This window comes from Neomonachus schauinslandi, chromosome 3 (assembly GCF_002201575.2).
Source record: "Neomonachus schauinslandi chromosome 3, ASM220157v2, whole genome shotgun sequence".
Classification (NCBI taxonomy): domain Eukaryota; kingdom Metazoa; phylum Chordata; class Mammalia; order Carnivora; family Phocidae; genus Neomonachus; species Neomonachus schauinslandi.
Genome location: NC_058405.1, coordinates 9,416,186 through 9,433,280, shown reverse-complemented (window position 1 = coordinate 9,433,280; position 17,095 = coordinate 9,416,186). Strand labels below are relative to the sequence as shown.

The window sequence follows — 17,095 nt, the reverse complement described above, 5'->3', positions numbered from 1 at the left end:
GAGTGAGTGATAGGGTACAACCCTGAGCTAGGTCCAAGGCCACGTCACCCTTCCCCAGCAGTTTGACTGCCTTGTCCCTCCCAATCCCGCCTTCGGATCACTTCGTTGTTTTAGCTTACACAGTTGTCACCATCCCTTGCCCGGACTATGTGCCCTAGAGATGACATGGCAGCAACAGAGAGCCACCTTGTGAGTGAGAACTGCTCAATGGACCCATGCAAACCCATATAGTTTGTAATTATCCTTTAGTGGAACATACAATGTTGCCGAAGTCAAATAGAAATTATATAACCAATACTATTTTCAAAAACGGCATCATTCTTTTTCACTTTGTATCACTTTCACATAAAAATTTTATACATTATCCTTGCATAGCAGCCATGCGAATCTTCTCCGCATCATTCCAATGTTAGTACATGTGCTGCCGAAGGGAGCACTCACATACCAATTTTTAAAAATCAAAACAAAGAGAGGGCAGAAATTGAGCAATATTATTTTTTAGTAAGCTGCATGTTTTCTTGGGTATGATTCTAAAAGCAGTAAAAAGATGCTCTTGCTAAAAAGGGTGACTGATACAGATTCTCTAACTTTTCAGCTACAGACTGTTGAAACTATCTACCGACTCACTAACTCAAAATAACCTTATGAATTTCCTTCATTCCTATGTGAACCATCATTTAAAAGTTAAAACTAAGCATTTTCTTCTTTTGGAATTAACACGTTTCAGGGCATTTTATACACTGGGCTTGATCCTATCTTCAGAGAAGAGGAACCATATTCAGGGCTCTCAGTGGAACACAGAGGAACTTGCTAGTGTGTTCAGAAGGTTTGGGAGAAAAAAGCAGAGAAGATTTCACAGTGGTGCTAAGAGAAGCCTAGAGGAGCTTATTTCTCACCCATCTCAAGAATCTGTTATCTGTTCAACAAAATACATAAATACATAAATACAAATTAAAATAGATGGGTTGATAAATAAAACTTTCTAGAACCAGATAGTCATCAACCACCAAGCTAAGGAGCCTCACATGACATCAAGCTATACTGGAAAAACTGAGGCCAAAATTTCAAGAATCTAATGTGCATAAAATGGGATCCTAAGAATGAGGCTGGCAAGAAAGACAGAGCTCAGAAGCTGGAGGCTACCGTGTACCTGGAAGGATTCAACAGGTTCTTGAGCAGGTGTCCTCCAACACTCGTTTTGACCACCACAACTGGCAGTGTAGGACCCAGGCCACACCACCTGCTTGCCCACTCAGCCTTCTCTGTACACAAGTTGGAGGTGCTTGAAAGAGGAGAGAGATGCTTTGGAGTCACTGAAATGAGTCAGCACATTAATGCTGACTCTACAGTTATTTGATTTAGAGCCAGCCTGGCTTGTGACCCCGGGTCACCCAAACCCAACTGCTGCAGAGAGACCAGCTGAGCAGAGCCAGTGAAAACCTGTTCCTCTGGCTTGCATTTATTTGTTAACATGAATCAGTGGCCAATCCAAAACTAGCCTTCCCGTTCGTAAGTCTTCGAACGGTTTTTGAAAACAGCTTGATAATGTGCTTCTAATGACATCCTAAATTTTGTTAATAAAAGGTCTATTTTTCATTAATTTAAATGAACTGACAACAACTCGTGGCATTTAAAGGAAGTCAAATTTTACCTGCCAAACATTTCCTAATATACACTCCAGAGCAAAATAAATATGGAAATTTCTATGTCTTTTCAAAGCAGAAGATTCAAATATATTATTCTTCTTGAGGGTAAATCTTTCACGTTATTATCTTCCAGAATTTCAAATGTAACAGGAAAACGTGAGATCGGTATCCTAAGCCACTTCCACAGATTAGATTATTATTTTTTTAAAAGATCGGCACATCAGCTTGTTCTGGCCTTCCATATATAGAGTATTTACTACAATGTCAACTACATGCAAAATACTCAATAAACATGAATTCTTAGCTCTTCCTTAAGGCTCGGGTAAGACGTTTTGATTTCCAACTCAAGAGTTAGCCAGATATACATCGGACGGGAGAAATCACTGCACCTATATCAACGGCTTGAGACTGAGCAGGATAAGAAACATCTCTATATGAACACATTTTTTAAAGATATGGAGTCAACCGAGACAATGAATAGTGGGGCAAGTAAAGTGGAAGACCACAGTGAGAGCCAAGGGGGGGTTCTGGCAACTCTTTGGAACACAGTAGACCACAGCAACAGCCCTGATTTCTTCGGTGGACACATGTGACTTTGGCCCTCTCCGGGAGACTGAGGTCACAGCACTTTGAGCAGGAACTGCAGATTTCAAGGGCACTTGGTATGTATTCATCAAGCTGAGATGAAAATGACCTTTGCCCAGCTCCATCCCTTTGCTCATGGTCTTCCCAGGGTCAGTGAAGAATGGAGGCAAGGTTATTAACCTCCAGTGTTTCAGACAGTAGAAAAAGAATCTGCAAATTGCAAGTTCCCCGCCAATCCCACTTTTCCATCCTCACGCTCAATCAATGAGCTCCATGTTTCTTCCTCCAGAAGACACTGCAAGTGAGAGGTCAGGTGTTCAAAACTGCTACTGAGAGGCTCCCTCTTCTCTACCATGACATTTTCTGGCATCTTGTCAGTTGGCTACCGAGTCTTGGTGTTCACTTTGTAAAATGAATTCATGTATAAGAAACTTGCTGATGGCTGCAGGCTCAGCACTCTTAATATTAGAAAATGACAAAACTGACTTACTGAATTTGTTTTTTTAATTGTCCTCCTTTAGGGAAGAAAGCCTTCCATACCTCCCATCCCCCTTGCTGCTACCACAAGAACTGCATTTGTCCTGACTGGCCCATTTGCATAAAGGGGTCATATCAGAGGCAAATGTAGGTGCTCGTCTCATTTCATGGTTCCCTCATGAGGGTATTGCTTACTTCCAGATGTGTAAAGAGTTTGCCCCCCAGTAAAATCAAACACCGAAGAAAGATGCCACTTGAAAAACAGCATTTGGGACAAGAGAAAAGAAGGAGGCCAAGGCCTCTGGGGTGGTATCTATATAACACCGTGCTGAATTTCACATGACCTTCATAAACGATGAATCGCGTGTTTACAACATTTTCCCAAGGCATTATTTTCTAATAAATCTCCTTTTGTTTTGCACTCTTTTTGCTTATAGCATGCAAAAAAGAAAAGCACAGTGGCTGGAAATTCTGTCCCTGTGATCTGAAGTGCTCTCACTTGGTGCCGAGAAGTGTTATAATGGATATTTTTGACATCAGCTGCCCATAGCAGCTTGGTACTAGTGGCACTTGATTCAAAATGTCATATGATACAATAATACGCAAATTGAGCTCACAGAGGGGGAAAAAAACCATGCAACCTGTCATAGCTACAGCAATTTCTCATGAGTATCCAGGGAGAGAAATGTAGAAGTAGAAACCTGAAACCTGAAAAAAATAAACACTTAATATCCACGAACACACAAAAAAAATTGGAAACAAATGGAACATAGTAATTTTTGCGTACTCACAACACCAGTGGTTTCTTTAGTCAAAACCTGATGGCATTCAACTATGAATGATCTGGTACAATGAAAGTGCTGGAGCCACTGAGAAAGCAAGTCTACTTAATATGATCAAAAGCACTTCCTATTTATGTTTGAATAGTTGAACAGTTTACTGGTACCGGATTATCAATTTGTGTTAGCCACTCCTCTTTTTTTATTTCCACTCTTTTTCTAATTGTTCAAACAGCTATTTCTTTTCCTTGAGTCGACTAGTGACATCATCCCAACCTGCTTTTTTTTTAAAGATTTTTATTTATTTTTAAGATAGAGCGAGAGCAAGCGAGAGAGCACAAGCAGGGGGACCAGCAGGCAGAGGGAAAAGCAGGCTCCCCACAGAGCAGAGAGCCCGATGCGGGGCTCAATCCCAGGACCCCAGAATCATGACCTCAGCCGAAGGCAGACGTTTAACCGACTGAGCCACCCAGGCACCACCATCCCAACATATTTTTTGTTTCCTATTTATAGTTGGACTGTCTTTGTCCAAGTCCTGGCTCCCCAAAACCAGCCAGGTGACCTCAGTCCAGTTATTTTTCCCTCTGTGCCTCAGTTCCCTCGTCCTGCTAAGGCTACGGTGAAGACTGATGAGTTAGGGTGGCGCTTAGGACCGCATCTGGTACACAGTTAGTTCTGTGTTCCTGTTCCCATCTTGAAAGTGGAAATTTTTAAAATGTGAATACACATTAATTATTCAAAGTATTTTAATATATCTATTTTTATTTGTTTCTCCCCCATTGGTCTATAGATTACTTCAGTTGAAGAAACTGGTTTGATTATTTTAAGTTGGCCATCCATAGAATTTCAAAGCCAGGAAGAATCCTAAAAATCATGTAATCCAGCTTTCATTTTCTACAGTACATTCCTAATCATCATGATTACTGTCATCAGGCTTTTGTGAAACAACTAGTGGTGCTTCTCAGGGACCCTGATGCCACTGAAGTGCATTTGTAATCTAAGCTCTGGGCATGGAGATGTCCTCAACAGTATCGATAAATTCACTCTCTCCTCTGTCCTGCCGATTCACTTTCTCTAATAGCGGAAATCTTCACCACACCCTACACCGTGGTATACGTAGGGGTGTAGGTGGGAAGGGTTCTCGTAGACTTTTCCTTGCCCCTATACAGACTACCACTCTTTCTTTCCCTTTGACTGTCCAGCCGTCGGTGGCTTTTAATCCATTCGCACAATTACCATGCACTGGATCCTGAAAAGACCTTTCTGAGGGTAGGGGCAAGGCAGCTGTAATTGTCTCCTCATCGCCCCACAGGAAACTGAGAATCAAAGGTTAGGATCTTGCCCAGGGTCGTAGCATTAGAAGTGCCAGAGAGACCTAGGAAACCCAGGCTATAGGATTTCCCATCCAAAGGTGCTTTCTCAGTGCCATGCTGCTTGTCCCCAAATGTTGTTTCACACCACCATATCACCAAACATCCTAGCAATGGGCAGAGAACTGGACCACGTAGAAACAGAAAAATAATGCCTGAATGGGCAGTAAATTCTTCACTCGTTCAGCCGCTTAAAGTCAAATTCACCCTGAAGCTGTCTACATGATGCAGATATGGGGGAGACAGAAACATGCGTTCCATATTCAGCCAAGACAGGGTTGAAAAATAAAGTCCTTTGGGGCTATAGAAGAGAAAGCATTAAAAGAATGGGCCTCGACCTTATTTTCCTATTGACAATGTAGGTCTGAGTTTAAACTTCTAGGACCACTCATTCTGTTCATTTTTGAGGGCTAGGAAACATTATTGCTTGAGTAAGGTAAGTGAATTTCAATTCTAAAATGAAAAGTTTTCACATTCTCATCACAGAAATTTAAGTAAAAGGAAGTCTGTGTCACATCCTCATGATATCTCCAGGCCCACAAAGGCAACAGATGGTCTCTGAGTTTTAGAGATCTCTTTGTGTTCTATATTCAAATGTTTCGAATAGATTGACATAGTGTAGGAGTCTGATTCCTTATTAAAAGATTGTTTCTCAGGTTTTATACAACTTCTGTGAAGTATGAGAGATGAGCAGTTGTGGTTTGCAGCTTAGGTTGATGGCACAAAAATTCTCCCTACACCATACTGGAATTCCTTTCCATCTTAGCGATGGTCTGCAAATAGGGCAGTGGACTTACCAATGCTTAATGGGCCTGCTCATCCACTGTTATGCCACAAGGTGATTATCAAGTACATTTTTGCTAAATGCACTCAAGAGCAGCAAGAAAAATGTTTAATTGCCATAAAATGCTAACCACAGAATAAAGCAAAACTGAACTAAGGAATAGTAAGTTTAGTCTCGAGCTTGGAATCCGGAAGCATGCAACTGCAGGAGCACAACTGTGTGACCCTAGTGCTCCATTTTCCTTCCAAACCACAGCCAAAGACAGCCTTGGACCTGTGTCTCCTTCAGTGAGAGCCTAATGCTCAAGAAACATAAAAGAGGACAGCAAAACCAAAATCACTAGGAGTGCTGGGATGACATTAGATGTGTATCTTTCAGCTATTTCACAAAATCCTCATCAAGAGGCCAAAGTGTCTAATTCTATCATGAAGAGAACATGGTTGAAAGAATTTGCTGCACATATTCCCATTTCAGTGTATGTAGTAAACCAGCTGAGTATAAAAACCACACAGAGGCAGCAGAGGAATCTGAACACTACCTGGGCTAGGTGTTGAAGGTCAACATCGACAACGTTCAAGTCATATTGATAGTATTGAGTACCCTTCATACAATGTGATGAAAATGGCACTTTTCCTTTGGAACCTTCCTCCCCAAAACCCATAATCCTAGGCTAAACCTGAGGAAAACATCAGACAAACCCAAATTGAGGAGCATTCTACAAAACATGTGGCCACTGCTCCTCAAAACTATCAAGGCCATCAAAAACAAGGCAAGTCTGCAAAACTGTCACAGTGTAGAGAAGCCTGAGGAAACATGATTAGTAAATGTAATGGGGTATCCTGGATGGGATCCCAAAACAGAAGAAGAACATTAGGTGAAAAACCAATGATATCCCAATAAAATATGGACTCATATTAATAATAATGTATCAATACAGTTCATCAATTGTCACAAAGGTACCACAGTAATGAGATGCTAAGAAAGGGAAACTGGTTGTTAGGGTCTATGGGAACTCCCTGTATGATCCTTGCGACTCTTCTGTAAATCCAAAACTATTCCGAAATAAGCTTTCTTAAAAATTAAAAAAAAAAAGTCACTCCTGCTATTTTTACTGATGTCTATGGATCGGAATAATTCAACTAACCAACTATGTTTGTATTTCTTCTGCTTTCTGAGGACCGTGAGGGAAGCCACGGGAAGCTGCCCAGGGGGCCGGGACGCCCTCACAGAATGCCCCTGCAGTGGTGGTCTGCTCTTATTCATACAGGCCCCCAATCTTGTTTATACAAGTTGTACTTGTTATTTTCATTATGTGATTCAATTATTTTTGAAATCACAAGCATAATTGCAAAAGAGAGAGTTGTTATTTCTATGGGGAAAAAAATAGATTGAATGATTTGAAAAAACTTGATAAAGGCAAATGGCTAAAAATATTCCTTTGAATATGGGTGTTCTCGTACCATAAAAGATTAAAAGAAAATGTCATGAAAATCAAGAAAGAACCTGCACTCAGATTGCTTCCATCCTTCAAGTTCTGCTCCACTTAAAGACACCAAAATTAGAAATCAGAGATCATGGGTGTGATTTCTACAAGAACTCAAATCAGTTCAACCATAATCAAAGAAACCCCATGGGGCTCAAAGTACTGGTGAATGAGATTAATATAAAGCGAAATGTTTACGGCACATGTGTATCACTTTTAATAATTGCCCTGTTTTTTCTCCCTCTCCCCCCCCCCCCCCCCGCTTGTGTTCCCTCTCTCTCTCTGTCTCTATCTGTCAAATAAATAAAATCTTTAAAAAATAATAATAATTGCCCTGTTTTACTGCTTTTTTCATTAATTATCCTTTCAATTAACCAATTACTACTGATCCCAACTGACTAACAAAGACATCCTACTGAAGATGATTTTTACTTTCATCTTTCGTGCATTAATATTTTACAGCACATTTTTGGCTGTCTTTCCTTGAACTGGTAAGTTCAGGTTTTTATTTTGCACTGTTTTATAATGAGCCCATTGTGCAATTCTGTCACCTTTTCCCCTGGTGGACTATAGACACAAGGGCAATTGCCTAATTATGCTGTCCTACTCTTTAGAAGAAAATTCGTTAAAGCGCCTTCTTAGGGGAACAATGTAAAGAAAGCTGGAGAAAAAAGATCCCCAAGAAAAAAGGACCTTATTTTTTTATATATAAATCCAGTGTCTGGGCAAACAATGTGATTTCCTCAAAATTAAGTGAGTCTATTTTCAAAGAACTCTAAGTAGGAGTGGAGACAAGAGCTGAATAAATGTGACATGTTTCTCTCCTGGCTTCTAGGTAATAAATTCTGCACCAGATGATTACACAGGATGTGAATCCGTTTCTTATATCATGCTGAAAGCAAGATCACTAAGACACACTTTACCTTTCCCAACAGAATCTATCTTTTCAATGATGGTGTCAAAGCTGTTTCTTTCTACGTCAGTAGAAAACTCATTCTGATCAAAGTTGAATGTACCAAGTGGTTAGAATTTTCTAAGCAAAAGAACAGAAAGATGCCCTAAAGATACAGAGAATGGAATTAAATAGCTATTTTCAAATTCAGCTATTTACCAAATATATAGCCCTTAAAAATTAGTGCATTTCTGTCTGTAATATGCTTCGGAGGAGTAATTTTTTAAATAGAGCGTTTATAAAAATACACTTGGAAAGAAATTGAGGAGAGTCAAGATGGATGCTAACTATCCCTTCGGAGTATAAAGCAGTGCAGACGGTCCAGAAATCAATGTTTCTTAGGATTAAGCATTGTGCAAGTTGAAAGGTTAGGATTTTCAGCGTGCACATAGGTTTAGCTGGACTTCTTATATTTCCATTATGAACATTATTGCCAGAAATACCGGCAGGCAAGTAGGCAAGAGATCAAGAGGAAAATCAAACAGGAGGCTGTCGTGACTTCTCCCCAGGATCTCAGGTCTCACCCAGTTCAGGGGAGGGGGCTGCCGAGAGAGTGGGAAGTGAGAGGGAAAGGCGGCGGGTGGGGTTCTCCAGGAAGCAGGGTCTCAGGAAGGCAAAGTTTCCTCGATTCTTTCCCCTTCTTTGCTTGCCACAGGAATCAACCTTGAGACTAAAAGTACAACACAAAAAGGAAAGAAGCAAACAAGAGGAGCTGGGCAGCACAGCAGAAGTTCCTGAGGCCCGAGGGAGGTCAGATTTTGAGAACAGCTAGGATAACAACACACAATGTGAGCATCCCCCAGAAACAGTTTAGGAACATCAGAGAGAAGACAAATAAACTTTAAAAGCTCGCTGATCTAATCCCCAAACTGCCGTTTGCCTATGTATTCCAATCTTTCAAGTGCTTGAAATTAAATTTTATTAACTGATTACTTTTAAGGTTACCTATACTACCTGGAGAATATACTTCTTTTTCCTGCTACATTCTCATGTAACTTCAGATCTGCTGTGTGAGGAAAATTCAAACCTTATATTCAAAAACAAAATTGAAGTATGGTAAAGTATAGCGTGCTGCTTGTCTTGTAAATGCAGCAACTATGAGCATCCTTCTCATAACTCATCTCTGCTACCAAGTTTCTTGTTTCCTCACATCCTTCCTTCCTCCCTGTGCCTACAAACTACAGCAGCAGCATGCATATTCTCTGCCTTCTCACCAAATTGCCACAGGACATCTCCATGCAGATGTCTGCGTGGACCCTTCAACAAAGTCATTCATCATCTAAATCAGCATCTTTCCCCAGACTCTAGAGTCCTCTTGTTTTCCCTAAATAAGGTAAGTCAGCATAATCTTCTGAGGATCAAAACGACGGTATGATCTTCCAGAATGTCCCTCCCTCACCCGCTCCCCCACCACGTGTAGTCAGTTACCCAAATCTGCCCATTCCATCTCCACAAGGATTCTGGTTTACAGCCCCATTGGATTGAACCTCATGATAGTAAGAATTTTATTTTTTTATGTTTTAATTACTGTAGCCCCTGCACCTAGTAGTACATCACCATGCACAAGAAGATACATATTACATATTTGTTGACTGAAGTTATATATTACTTGACCTCCAGACAACACTGTAGTTTTTGTCTTTTGTGTTAGACATAGTCACACACAGGAGGATATTTTTAGAGATCCTTTGCCGGTCACCTACCTCTCAGCTAACATCTTTTATACTGCATACTCTCTTCCCGACTCCACCAATCCCCCTACCAATGTGCACACACATACACACACACACCCCTAACTTTAATAAAATTTTAAATTGATAACCATTGTAAAGATACTATTTTCAAAAGAAAAAGGTGACTGCCTTCTGTTTTGCATCTTCTAAGCTTTCCTCAAAATAAAACGGAAAATTGGCAAGCATTAGATTCATTTGATTCAATGTACACAGGGCAAATCAAACAGTTCGGGCCAAATACCTTATTGAAACATTTCGTCTCATCCATCTACTTAATTGACAAAATAACCATATTGTCAAAAGTTTAATTTACCTCAGCCATGCTGATACACCTATAATCTTAAGTAGCACTTTGGAGCAGAATAGTTCCTTATACATATTTATATGGAGCTGACTTTTTAAAAAGAATTTTCAATAAAATTTCTCATACTGAAACTGATGTATAATGACTAAGAAAAATGTGAAAACACAATCCAATTGACAGTTATGGATTTCCTACTTTGTAGAAGAAAACTGCTACAGAACATACTGGAAACATTGAAGAAGGAGGCATGGGCTCATAAGCAATTGGGGGACGTAGAGATAAATAGGAATTAGCAGGGGAGGTAGGCTATTGTCCATGGCAAATGGAAAAGGGAAGGCTCTGATTTCTAAGCTCCCTTCTTCTTTCCTCCGGCCTGACATGTTGCCTTCCCCACTCAGATTCCACGGTGCGCCATCAGGGTCACCCCTCCCTACCTTACCCCCCCTCGCTTTGACCTTCCAACCAAAACCTACTCCACACCTGTGCCCATGCAATGGAACATAACGAGAAATGCACAGTTGCCCTGGGCCACTCCCCTTACAGCCCACAACAGCTAACCTCGAGCGGGTGGTTAGTGCTGGAAGGCAAGCCTACAATATTCCCTGGAGATTATTGTAAACGTTTCTTCTCAAAACTCCAGTCCTCTTCCCCACCTTTCCTCTCAGCTGATGGCTTTACTTGTGATGTCCCTGAGAAGCCATCAGGAAGAGGACTACACGTTCCCACCACCATGTCTTCCAACGACCTGCACGTGTGCCCAGACAGGCTATCTTCCTTCCTGTTACTTTTGTTGAAATCCCCAAACTTTGATATAGAGCTTCGCCACCTACACCCCAGACCCTTTCTCATAGTGCCTGTTCGAGAGCATTGCCTTAGCAAGTTTTCTCCTGAAGTACCCTCTACTTCCTTGCTAGCTTGCTGAGAATTCAAAAAGGTCTGAAAATACGATATCCAGCATTTTTCATTGTTTCCTGCAAAAGATCTAAAATGGAGTGCCTGGGTCACCATGTTGCAGATATATTAATGGTTAGCTCTCAGTCGTCATCTTACTTGATTTAACAGCAACACTGAGCGAAATTGGTCTCTCTCTCTTCTTCCACGTGGCTTCAGGAATCAAGCTCTCTTTGTCCTCCTTCCCATAGGAGATTCCTCTGCAAATCCATATTTTACAAACGTGGGCTCATCCTCACCGCCCTCCTCTTCCCCATCTACACTGATTCCCCACTATAAATTCAATCAAATACTACAACCCCCGAACTTCAGACCCCACCCTCCATGCTGCCTCCTGAATTGCAGACTCAGAGATCCAATTCTACTCACCACCTCCCCTTAAATGTATCCAAAAAGCTTTTCAAATTTCTCATGTCTGAAAGCAGACTCTCAGGCATCCTCCCACAGACTTCCCCATCCCAATAAATAGCTCCATCCCTCCAGCTGCTCAGGCCAAAAGACTTGGAGTTCTCCTTGATTCCTGTCAACTCTACTTTCAATATACATCCAGAATCTGACCTTTCTACCTCTTCCATCAAAACCTCCCTGGTTCAAGCAACCGTTATTTTGTGCCTAGACATCTCAATAGTACATATCACATTTTAACTCTGGCCCCCACGGTCTATTCCAACACAGTAGCTAGAGTGACGCTCATAAAATGTAAATCAGATCATGTTACTCCTTTGTTCAAAATCCTCCAAATCCTTTGCCCCTAGGAGTTCAAGGCAAACTCTTCACCCTAACCTACAGAACCTTAAATGAGCTGACCACCCACTGCCTCTCTGACGTCATCCTTACCACTGATTTACTTACTCTGCTCCATCCGATGTGGACCCCTATGTTTACCAACATGCCAAGCATGCTCCCACCTCAAGACCTTTGCATTTTCTGCTTTCTGCCTAGAATGTCTTCCCAGATACCTGTATAAACTCTTTCCCTCACTTCTTCCAACCCTCAGGCATACTGATTGCTTTACCTGTACTGCCTTACCAAACCCTCACAACAATCTTTAAGGTAGATTCTTTTAATCCCTAATTTTACAGATGAAGAAAGTAAGGCTTAGAAAAGTCAAAGAACTCACCCAAACTCCCAGAGCCACTACGTGGTAGGCTTGAGACTGATACTCGAGCCTGATTGACTCCACAGCCCACTGCTTTTCTAAATTGACTCAGCACATCTCATAGCTGTGTTGCTGGGATGAATCTCAATCATGACCTTAATGTGCATTAAACACAATAAATGTCAGCACTTAATGTCATTAAAAAATCAAACTCTACACAGTAGGTAAAACACTAAATGATAACTTATCAGATTCAAATAGCTATGTAGATTGCTATGCATCATGTTTTCCAACAGAGATTTTAGACATTTAGCATAACTTCATTGCCTTGTTAAATGGAGAGATGCCACCACTGTAACTTTGGAATTAGCAGATCTTTAATTTAGCTCCTAAAAGCTACTTGGTTTTTGTTGATGCTAACATTCAAGTTGTTAAAATCTATTCGCCCAGGTGCCACTGAACCCAATTCCCCATCATCACATGCACAAAACAGAAAAAAAACTGAGATTAAGTATCTTCTCTGGTGGTAAATAGCAAAGTGCACTTCTTACCCTCCTCTCCAGGACCCATTCCCCCAGAGTCCCGTCTTCTCACCTAACCCCACAAATTCTCTTGACCAAAGGAGAAAGCTGCCTTGAGATGTGCTTGCTTCAATACCTGCTCTCTTCTGGACTTGTCTCCGTGACCCACTTCCTGCTGCTACTCTGATTCTGATTCCAGTCCTACTATCTCCAGCCCTGTTAATCCTATGTTCCACTAGATCCTGACATTCACCTTCCATGGGTTCTCTATTCAAGCCAAATAAATTTAAATTATCTTTTCTAAGGATGTGAATCAGCACTTACACATCCAGATAGGCTTAAGGATTAAGAAAGAGGAACAGGTGTGTGATAGCTGGCCTCCAAGAGGACTCCAGTAATCTTGCGTCCGGGGATTCACATTCTTTAAAAGCCCCTTCCATATTGAATAGGGCAGACCCGTGTAATTGGGGCTAGGTCCTAAAGGGTATGGTAGGGTCTTCCTTGCACTCTTAGATCAGTCTCTCTGGGGGATGCCCAGCAATCATGTCATGAAGACACTAAAGCAGCCCTATGGAGAAGTCCAGGTAGGAAGCTGCCAACGGCCAGCACCAACATCCTACCCACATGTATGAGCCACCTTGGAAGAGGATTCTCCAGCCCCAGGCAGCTTTCACATCATTGCCCCTTCAGCTGACATCTTACCGCAACCCCATGAAAGAAGAGCCTGAGCTACTACCATCCAGCTAGGACCCTCCTGAATTCCTGACCCACAGAAAGTGTGTGAAATGACAAATGTTTATTCTTCTTTGAAGTTGCCGAGTTTTAGGTAATTTTATTATGCAGTAAAAGTCTGCACTAAAGCAACATGCAGACAAAATCCATTTGTAAGGAAAGTAAGCCTAGAAAGTATAACAAGAAAAATTGTGTATAAATTCAACCCACCATTCAAAATATATGCGGCATATAAGACAGATACAATGTCTTTTTACAAAGCTTAGAGTTTTGATTAAGGTTTTTAAAAAAAAAAAAAAGCTAGTAGCTGATTTTTTTCTGACCTTAAGCAGAGCCCTAAATGTCAGCATTTCAATAAATTTGTGTAATAGCACAAATAGCTTCAACTATAGAAAACAGAGCTCCAAAGACTCAGAACTTTAAGCTCTGAACTCTGAGAAACATTAAAAAACATTATTTTCTGCTATTAATGCAATAACCCTGATCTAAAATATAATAATAACCAACTGAATTTAAATTGCCTAAGACAGAAACAGAAGATTAAAGACAATGCCAGGCCATCACTATGAAGAAAATATCAAGATCAGGACCAAGATAGAAACATTCACCCTAAGGTTGGAAGTTTGGCATTAATACTGGAATGGCATTGTAATTAGACCTGTATACTTATTATGCTTTCTTATATAAACCTACGTTTGTTTGGGGTAACTAATTAGAAATCTGAACATAAGTCATTCCGTATATGACATCAGTCATTCTCAACTAACCCTTCTGTTGCCTGAGTTAAAAGACTGACACTCCTTGGACTGATGTTAAAGAGAGTGACCTCAACCAGGTGAACTCAAATTGCTAACTGCAGACAATATAAGATATTCAGGTAAGCACATGAAATGATGTGCACCTAATATTGCCTGTATTTACTCTCATCGTAATATATTACACATTACAGGAAAAGAACCGTTATAAATCTGAAATCGAAAACAGGAGACCTGAAATAATATTTGGCTTCGGTTCTGAAGCTCTGGGAAAGCATTTCACAGATAAGAGTTAAATAATTTCAATGGCCTCTCTCGCCCTCAAATAAAGCACTTACCATTCATCTCTTCATGGGAATGTACAATTCATTTTGTTAGATGTATCACCTTGACACTCCCCTAGAAATTAAGCTGCAGACCCCTACGGTGCCAGAACTGTGTCTGTTTATGACTCTGTCTCTGGTCCCAAGTTTTGCATCCTGTATTTGGCCAATATATACCTGCTGAGCAACAGATTACATAAATTCTCATCTTCTAACCAGCTCACAGAATACGACCAATGCATTTTGCATACTTATTTTCCATCAGGCACCGTATTAGGCACTAAGGATTCTGAGCAGTTTAAGGAACAGTCTGTGCGTGAAGGAGCTCACAGTGCAGCAGGAGAGCCAGGCATGTACACAGACCACCACCAGGGCAGGGAAAACACATCACAACTGAGGGAACACTGATGATGGAGGGAAAGGCAGAGAAGAATCCTAAATTCTGGTAAGAAATAAGGGATAGACAGACTGAACAGAGCACTGCAGAAAAGGACATGATGAAACAATGACCTTCAGGCTTGATCTTTAAGCAGAAGTGCTCCTGGTAGACACTTGGCTTTTGACAAGGCAAGAGTAGACAGTATGCCACAAACCTGAAGGTTCTATGAAATTTGACTGTGTGCTGGAAATGTCTCTAAGAGAGTAAGCATCAAATAAATGTGTCTCTAAGGGCCCATAAGACCAAAAGAATGAAGAAAGAAATTAGCACGTTTTCTGGCAACAGTGAAATTTGGAGCTCATGTTATGCTTATTTACTTTGAACTATCCACAATTAATGAGGTTCAGAGGCCAGAGTCTTTTTTTTTTTTTTTTGTATTCTAACTGTGACATCCAGAATAATGCCTCCCCTCAAAGATGTCTACATTCTAAACCCCAGAACCTGTGTGTATGTTATCATACATTGCAAGAAGGACTTTGCAGATATGATCAAGGTTAGGGACCTTGAGGAAGGGAGAACACCCTGGAGGATCCAAGTGGGTACAATCTAATCACACCTGTCCTTTAAAGTGGAGAACATATCCTGGCTATGGTCAGAAAAAAGGGCGCATGAAATGGGATGTGGTACTTTGTTGCTAGTTCTGAGAGGTAGGGGGCTCCATGCAAGGATGGAGAGAGGCCCACACATCCCAAGAAGCGAAGTCCACCAAAAAAACCTCCAGAAGCCACCATGCCTGCTCTGCCATTTGACAATGCCATCTACAAGAATCCCCAGCATCGTGCCTGACAGCCAGCAAGGACACGGAGGCCAGGGTCCCACAACTGCGTGGAACCGAACTCTGCCAACACTTGAATGAGTCTCCAGGAAGGAATGCGGCCTGCTGACTCCTTGATTTTAGCCAGATGAGCCCCATACAGGACTTCCAACCTATTGAATTGTAAGATACTAAACTTATGTTGTTTATACGACTAAGTTCATGGTAATATGTTACAGCAGTAATCGAAAGCTAATACACGTACACATTCTGTTTTTATCTTAAAGAGAGTAACAAATACAGGCTGATCACTTGGTCTACTAAAAATACATACTGTTCAAGATATAGAAATGTTGTTACAGTGATACCATTTATTTTTATGGACAATTCTTCTAAAAGGAAAGAAAGGGTAAAAAAATATATAAGAAGAAGAGCTACTATTTATTGAGTTAATATCAGGCACTAATCACTGTACAAAGAGCTCCACAGAGCAACAGTAATCACTGATACTTTTTAACATATGTGTCTGTCCTTTAGTAGGTGATAAGCATCGTCCTAAGCACTTCACATGCATTGATTCATTTAATCTTCAATGAGGCAACTTCTATTATCATTCCCATTTTACAGATGAGGGAATTGAGACACAAAGAATGTGAGTAAGATGCTAAAGTCATGCAGGCAGTAATCACTTAATCCCCATGGCAGCTCTCTGATCGAAGTGAGCATTTATCAGAAGCACGCTGTGTTCCAGGGACCAGGCCAAGTGGTTCCCATTCATTGGCACGCTGCTGCCCCAACAGCACCCTGTTTTGCAGATGTGGAACCCAGACCTTATAAAGGCTCAATAACTCACTCAGTGTCTCATAACGAACAAATAGCTACGGTTGGAACTGATCCCAGAACTGATCCCAGAACAGACCCTCTTAACCACCCAGTGTGTTCCAGAGAAGCCCAGGAAGTCTGGGCCAGCAGCATAAATGTACAGCTGGCTGCCTGCGGATGTCCTTTTCTGAACCATCTTCAGAGGAGTGTTTTAGTTAAAGGCTTTCCAAACACTTGAATCAAGCTAGATCTCTCCCAAAGGACACTCAAGATCCTTTCCGTTGGCAGATGGTGGGCTTCATGCATGCCAAGTCAACAACTGGGAATCTTTGTATTTAACAACAACAACAAGCATCAGTCACTTTCCCACTTTTCATTCGATCCTGATTACAAAATTGATTCAATAAACATTTGTTGAGTACCTACTATGTGCAAATCAATATGATAAGCATTAAGAAACAGCCAAACAGGTATAATTTATCTGAGTGTATTGATTCAAACTTATAATTTTGAAGAGGAGTTAAAAGAGCTTCAGTGATCTGTTGAGTGACAGCCACAGCCCTGAAGAAACTTATAGGATATATCA

The 17,095-nt window shown here is 41.0% G+C and overlaps 1 protein-coding gene and 1 non-coding gene across 3 annotated transcripts in view; both read right to left on the bottom strand.

Moving 5' to 3' along the window:
- Positions 1 to 17,095, bottom strand: part of FGF14 (fibroblast growth factor 14) — a 596,870-nt gene that overhangs the window by 485,992 nt on the left and 93,783 nt on the right. The window lies entirely within an intron of this gene.
- Positions 331 to 437, bottom strand: LOC123324466. Its single transcript, XR_006539831.1, has one exon. It is a non-coding gene; the product is annotated as a U6 spliceosomal RNA (small nuclear RNA).